The sequence below is a fragment of the Tamandua tetradactyla genome, chromosome 4 (assembly GCF_023851605.1).
Source record: "Tamandua tetradactyla isolate mTamTet1 chromosome 4, mTamTet1.pri, whole genome shotgun sequence".
Classification (NCBI taxonomy): domain Eukaryota; kingdom Metazoa; phylum Chordata; class Mammalia; order Pilosa; family Myrmecophagidae; genus Tamandua; species Tamandua tetradactyla.
The window spans coordinates 131,036,099-131,043,326 of record NC_135330.1 but is presented as its reverse complement, the minus strand read 5'-3'; positions in this window follow the sequence as shown (position 1 = coordinate 131,043,326).

Genomic DNA, 7,228 nt, shown 5'->3' with positions numbered 1-7,228 from the left:
AACTTTGGATGCAGCTGATGTAATCATGGTTTAAGTCCATGAAATGTCCTTATCGCAACAGACAGGCCAGTGCTTGCCCAACCAGATATCTGGGCATCACCACCTGCCCAAGCTGACACATGAACCTGACCATGACACCCACCAACACACATAAAAATACCCATGACTAGCAAATTTGACATGTCTGTGCTTATTTATGAAAAAAAGGAGAAGTTGAAGCTGATAGAATGTGGCAATTTTCAAATGTAACTTAAAAGTTTAAAAGGGTACCCTTTTGTATTAATTATACATGGATTGAAATAGTGAGTGAGATAACATGTTGAATTGCAGGCTCAGAGTAGCTTTGCAAATCTGCCTATTTTCAGCTTGGTACCTGAGAATCTACAAAGATAGTTACACAGGCAAGCAGATTAATACAATAAATGCATTCAGTTAAACCAATATTTTCTGAGTAAATCCTGTATACTTGGCACTGTGCTAGGCACAGGGAATATGAGTTAACAAAACAGCAGTACAACTGAGACTCCGCTAGGAGGACATCAAACAACATAATACAATAAATATTAAGTCATATCTGGGATAGGTGCTCTTTAGAAATATGCAATGCCATGAGTTCCTATAATGATAAGTTCCATCCAAATGAATTTTAGGACCTAAGTAAAATTTTCTTAAGGATTTCACACTACATCTAAAATTTGAAGGATGAGGATAAATAAATAATATTTAGTAAATTACTATATCAGTGAAATTCTTTGGAATAAGATTGAAGAGTCTTGAATTCTAATCCTAGTTCTATTGATATTTTGTTGGTTTAACATGACCACTATCAATTTAACTTGATGATTCTTCATTGCCTATTAAAATGTGAATAACACCTATCTCGTTTTATTGTCCAGCAATACTATAATTTTGTCAGAAAAGGCATGCCAGAGAAAGGTGGAGAACTTAACATTCTATAGAATTAATTGATGACATTCTGTATGCCACTACTTCATGTCAGATTATAAATACTTGTGACCTCTCTATATAACTGTTGCGGGGGCATAAAGAAGAATTTGGTAGGATGAATGACTTTCCAAAAGTTCTCCTGTATTGTGAGTTTATAAATCTATTATCTTATCTACCTATCTTTGAGCCAGATTGCATGGACTCAGATGAATTCAACCTCCTGAAAATCAATACTGATTTTGAAGTCAGGACTGTGACTTACTCATTATCCGTTGAAACCATACAGTCCCTTAACATTAAATGCAATGGGAGTTGATCAGATTTGTGGAACGACAAAGGTAATGATGGCCCATTGTCTTCTTCTTTAATTCGTTTGCTTTATCTGAATGTTTACAAAAAGGTGAAATTTATTTTTGCAATTATTATTGCTTTACTATTATTTTGTACAAAATGTGAGATAAATGGCATGGAGTGGAATAGAATCCATGAAACTTAAATCTCAAAATGGCATCCCTTCCTTATCAACTAAAAAAACCTTCTATGGATATATCAAAATAACAGAATGCATTTTTTTAAAAATAACAATTGATGTCTGGAATGTAAATTTATCTTAGTTTGAGAATTTTTTTTTTTAATCCAATGTCATTTGGAGTATCTGGAGTTCTCCTGAAGCAAATAAATGAGTTCAGCTTGACTGAACTAAAAATAAGCAGTAGCACGATATCCATCTGCAGGTATTTGAAAGGGGCAAACAAAAAGGAGTGAGAGGAAATTTAGGAAGGCTAAATATTATTACTTGGATATTAGGAACAAAGCTGATAACAAAGCTATAGATAAAAAGAATATTGAAAATTTAATTTTACAGTGAAAAAAAAATATATATATACATGCTCATAGAATCATGATGCCATCACCAATTTAAATCATTCTCAAATATATATTAAGACCATTTCCATATTTATCCTAATCCCTGCAAATACATCCTTTAAAGTGTTAAATTACATCTTTGAGATAATATCTGAGACCTATTTTTCTGTTATAATATTCTGCCAAACTTTCTTGGCCAGTTATCTGATTTTGCAAAGTAGCATGGTAGGTCTAAAATAGGCTTTTGAAATAGTTAAAGAAATTAATGCACAGTTTTATGGGCAGTTACAGTGTGGTCTGTTCTCAAAACTTCATATTCATTGTTTTTATTGTTCTCCCCTCTCTTCTCCCTCCACAACTCATCCATAAGAATTAAAAAGATTTTCTTATACTTTGGAGAGACAGCTTTATCTTATGAGCTATGGCATACCCAAGCCCAGTTTGGCCATAAGGCTAGAGATGTTTATTATACTTTATGCTCCTTCTCTTACTAACAAGTACATACAAACATATTTTTTCATTGCAACGATAAGTATTTCATTTCTGAGTAATGGAAATAATTCAATATCCTTAAGATTTAATGAGAAAAAGATTTGGTAATGAAATGCAAAGAAATAGCAAAAGAAATCAACTGAGGTTTTTAAATACAATGTGGAACTAAGTCACGGAATATGAAAGGAAATTTGTAACAGAAGCTAAGAAGGAAAATCTGGGAATAAACAAAATCAATCAAGAGTAATTGCTTAATAACCAAATGTGTTAGCAGCAGGACTCAGGCAGGGAGTCTAGAAAAGAAACAAATTGAAAATACTCCAGACACAGACCAAATAGCAGCCAGCTCAAATGTGCCAAATGTCTATGGAGGAAATGGTTGGGGCTAAAATTGGAGTGGAATATGTGGAACACTTCCAGAAAGAAAACGGTCTAAAAGGAAATGTCTTTGACTTTGGGGTAAAGACAAGGAATTGGAGAACATTTAAGAATTGAAACTACTCTGTATATCAGTCACTTCTTGCTGGTTTCCTGTGATGTCTTGCATGACATAAATAAATCTTCTAAAATAGGTGAAATGTCTAGCTGAGTGTTTGCGATGTTTTGGATGAGTCACTGGAGAGATCAATCCATAAACAGAAGTCAGTGTCAATGCCCCACTCTAAATACAGAGTTCTCTTTAGTCTTTGCAGTGGTATTAGTAGGTATGCTCAGTGCAAAATGTCTAAGGGAGTTTAGTTGAGGGGTCCATCTTGCACATAACAAGGAAATTTAGAAACTTTTAAGAGGGGTATAAGACCAAATGCACTTGTAGAACTGACACATTATATTTCAGCTTCTGTGCAAATGAAGTAACTGAGAATGATAAAGGAGATGATTATAATGGAGCCAAAGATATGTATCAAATCTCTCTGCAACTGACTTTCTGAGAAATATAGGAATCATCTGGAGGAATTGTTTTAAATATTCACACCTCGACATAGAGTGAAGGAGAGCTCTCCCCTCCCCACATCCAAAGGGAGAGATAGTGCCTACCTGATTAACTTCTCTAATGTTAATGCCATACATTAACACAATTAAATTCAATATATCATCCTTAAAATGTTGAAAGTGTGCCACATACAAAGACTGAATATTCAGGATGCAACATCTGTAACTAAGGGAGCAGATAGAATTCCACAGGTATGCTAGGAAGGAAAAAAAAAATGTTGACAAATCCACATGATTGGAAAAATCAAAGCATACCTAACAATATGGTGTATAATCAGGAACATTGCAGATGCAAATTAGTCAATACTAAATAGGATGTTTGTCTGCAAAACATTTTTGGGGGCTTCTCTGCTCGCTGTCATTTGCTGTTGTAGATGGCCTGATGGAATTTAAGGGGTTTATATCGAACAGGAGAGATCATTATGTGGATACTACAGAACCAGTACTTTGCAAAGCAATATTTTTAGAAAATGATGAAATGCTAAAATGTAAACTGTTTTAGAATGCATCTTGATTGTTAAAAAAAAAGACTCGGGGTTTAAAGTAAAAATATATTTCAGCGTTAATTAATCAATCTTAGATATTTATGTCCTCTTTTTTCTTTTCTGGAATAAGGGATATTTCACTGGAATATGAGATCAATTTTTATATTTTTCCAAATTAAAATCAATGCGGGGGTGGGCCACGGTGGCTCAGCAGGCAGAGTTCTCATCTGCTGTGCCGGAGACCCAGGTTCGATTCCTGGTGCCTGCCAATGCAAAAAGAAAAAAGAAAAAAAAACATCAATGCATGCTCAAATTAGAAAACTTGGAAAGTAGAGAAGTATATGTGAAAACAAAAATCAGTTGCTATCCTACTATCCAGAAATAATGACACAGTTTCTGTATGAGTCCCTATGATATTTTTCAGTCTTACATATGTCTTTAAAGTGCATATTTTATATCGTTTTTTTTCCTTCAAGCAATATATTGGCAATCAACAAATACTCCCCTGAAATGACTTAAATGTCTTGATAACATTGATTCATATATGTTAAACCCTCCCTACATCATTTATATAAATTATTTTCCACTTTATAGATATGAACACATATATTTTATATATTATATTACATGTATATTGTATATAATGTAGGTATATAATAATATAAAATATGATAATATGGAAATTTACTCATCCTCCTTCACCATTTGCTGGCTTTCTTGCTCTCTGATAATGGTGATTTTGAGGAGTAAATGCATTGAAAATCACAGTACTCCTCAGTGAGCTGTCCCAGGTTGGAATATGAGTGTTACTATAAGGACCACACCATGCATTGCAGGAAGGAGGCAACAAATGAAGGGACCAGGACAAATGGGACTGTGGCTCTGTTGGAATGCAACAAAATCCTGCTGGGAACTAAAGGTGAGAAAATCTTGAGATTTGGGTTTTGTAAAGAAGATTGTTCCTTTAAGAAAACTCCCTAAACATAGATTTTATTAGTCAAAGAGTTTCAGTGTAAAATTAAACCATGCTCAAAATGAAAATAATAGCATATTTAAAGGGATAAAAAAAAGCAAAAACCCTAGTGAATTAATAGTTTGCAAAGATTGTCAAAGAGCCACTTACCTCACCAGGCTATTTGTAGACATTTTTGTTTTGATTGGCTCTTTCCAGACCTGATTGTTAGGGGGGAAATAAATCCCAGTCATGAATTGACCATCTTTTGCTAGGTTCAACTCATATGAATAAAGAAGTTACTTGTCTCCTGATTCTTTCTTTGTGTTGTTTTTCTGCCACCTGCTGTTCTCATCTGCTCTTCTAGATTCATGAGTGAGACACCAATCATGGAAGCATGAGACTCCAATATTGATGAGCAAGAATCTTAATATCCAAATTAGAAAAAAAGGGAGGAGAAACCTGCTTTTTATTTGAATATAGATTGCTGTAAATGATCCTGAGGGGTTTAGAACCAAGTGCATGCCATCTTGCAGAGGCTAAAAGGCCCACCATCCCTCTGGATGATTTCAGATTCTTTAATTCAGAGAGTATGTTTGGGTTTTTAACATAAGTGATAAGGGTGAAAATGGACGGAAAAATTCCTAATTTTCCATTTCAGTGATGGGCTGCTTTCAAAAGTTGAAATTGATGCATCAGTTAATTATTAATAACAGTCCATCAGTAGACTCCAGCAGGAGCCAGTGATGGAGCATGCAGAAAAACTGATAGAAAACCTGGTAGAAAGAATAAATTTTTTGCTTGCAATTATGTTTGTAGATTTGAATGAAAATACATTCTACTCTAGAGACAAAGCTTACCAATAATAAAATAAATGTTTGCCTATGTTTCAATTAGTTTAAAATGAAGTAATTCATTGAATCACACAAGCAGCTTAAATGAACACCTGTGCAATAAATATTATGGTGTTCCACCCAGATGTCCCTTTTGGTCCTTTGATAGGAATTCCATTCACCATAGGGCATCACCATGATTGGCTAATGTGGAGATACCAAGGCCTGAAACTCCTGCATCATTTGGGACAACTCTGAATGGTTAGCTGAACTCCCAGGAGAGGGGCTGAAGTCCCTGTTTCAACCATAGTGCTGCATGTCGTCTGCCCAAACAAACCCAACCTTCCCATGATGGTCAATTTTGTGTGTCTTCTTGTCCAGGCTAATGGTTTCCAGTTATTCAATCGAGTGCTAATCTAGTTGCTCCTGGTGAAGATATTTTGTAGATGTGATATAATGCATATAACCATCTGAATTTAAGTTAGGTCGATTATCTTAGATAATCAGGTGACCCTGGTTCAATTCATTGGGAGGTGTCCTGAGCAGAGCTGAGTCTTTCCTGATGAAAAATAAATTGCACCTGGAGACAGCAGCTTACGCCTGCCGAGTTTCAGCCTACCCTTCCAGATGGCATGCTTATGGATTTCAGATTTACCTACCCAGCCCCCAACTTTTGCTTATGGTAACTCCTTGCAATAAATCTCATTCTTTTAATTTTTTTTTAAACAACGTATTAACATGAACATTCTTACCATGTGATCATTCCATTCTTGGTATATAGTCAATAACTCACAGTATCATCCCATGGTTGTATATTCATTACTGAGATCACTTCTTAGAATATTTGCATCAATCCAGAAAAAGAAATAAAAAGAAAAAAGAAAAAAAATTCATACATACCAAACCCCCTCCCCCTCCCCCTCACCAATCACCAGCATTTCAATCTACTAATACAATAAATCGCTTACTATGTATCTCCTACTGGTTCTGTTTCTCTGACTGAACTCCGACTGATACACTTTCTCACTTTATTACAGGCATATCTCCCCTGTACAATACAGATCCACTGCCTGAATTCAACTCATTCACAGTTTATGTCTGGGGCTAGATAGTCTAAGAGAGCATGCTTTAATCATTCAGTTTTCTTTATCAAATTGGCCCAAGTCTATGAACTTTTTGCTTGAACCAGAAAGTACTACCAGTAAGTTCTACTGAGCAAGGTAAGTTTAGGACTAGGCCTGAGTAAAACTCTAGATAGCTCAATTTATTTGTGGCACTTCTTTTGTTCATGCAACTTTCAGATTTTTAGTACTTCCTAATCTGATTTTAACCCTTTCACAAATAATGTCTGAATTGTTTCTTCATTCGAGCTCTGTTCTTCTTTTGTGACATATCTTTTTGCCAAAAGTTACAGTGCGTTTTCCTGAGTGATGTGCTTCAGTGAGATCCTCATAGTTCCTTCCTACTACTTCTGTAGCTCTCATTAATTCTCTTTGCTAATTCTTCACAGTATTTATTTCAAAATGTTTCAATTACCTCCCAATTTCTCATTCCCCTTTCTCTGAGAAGTTCACCTTCTCTACTACTTCTTAAACAAAAATAGAAACCATGAAATTGGGTCTCTGTCATATTTATATCACCACATCTCCAAAAATCCTGTG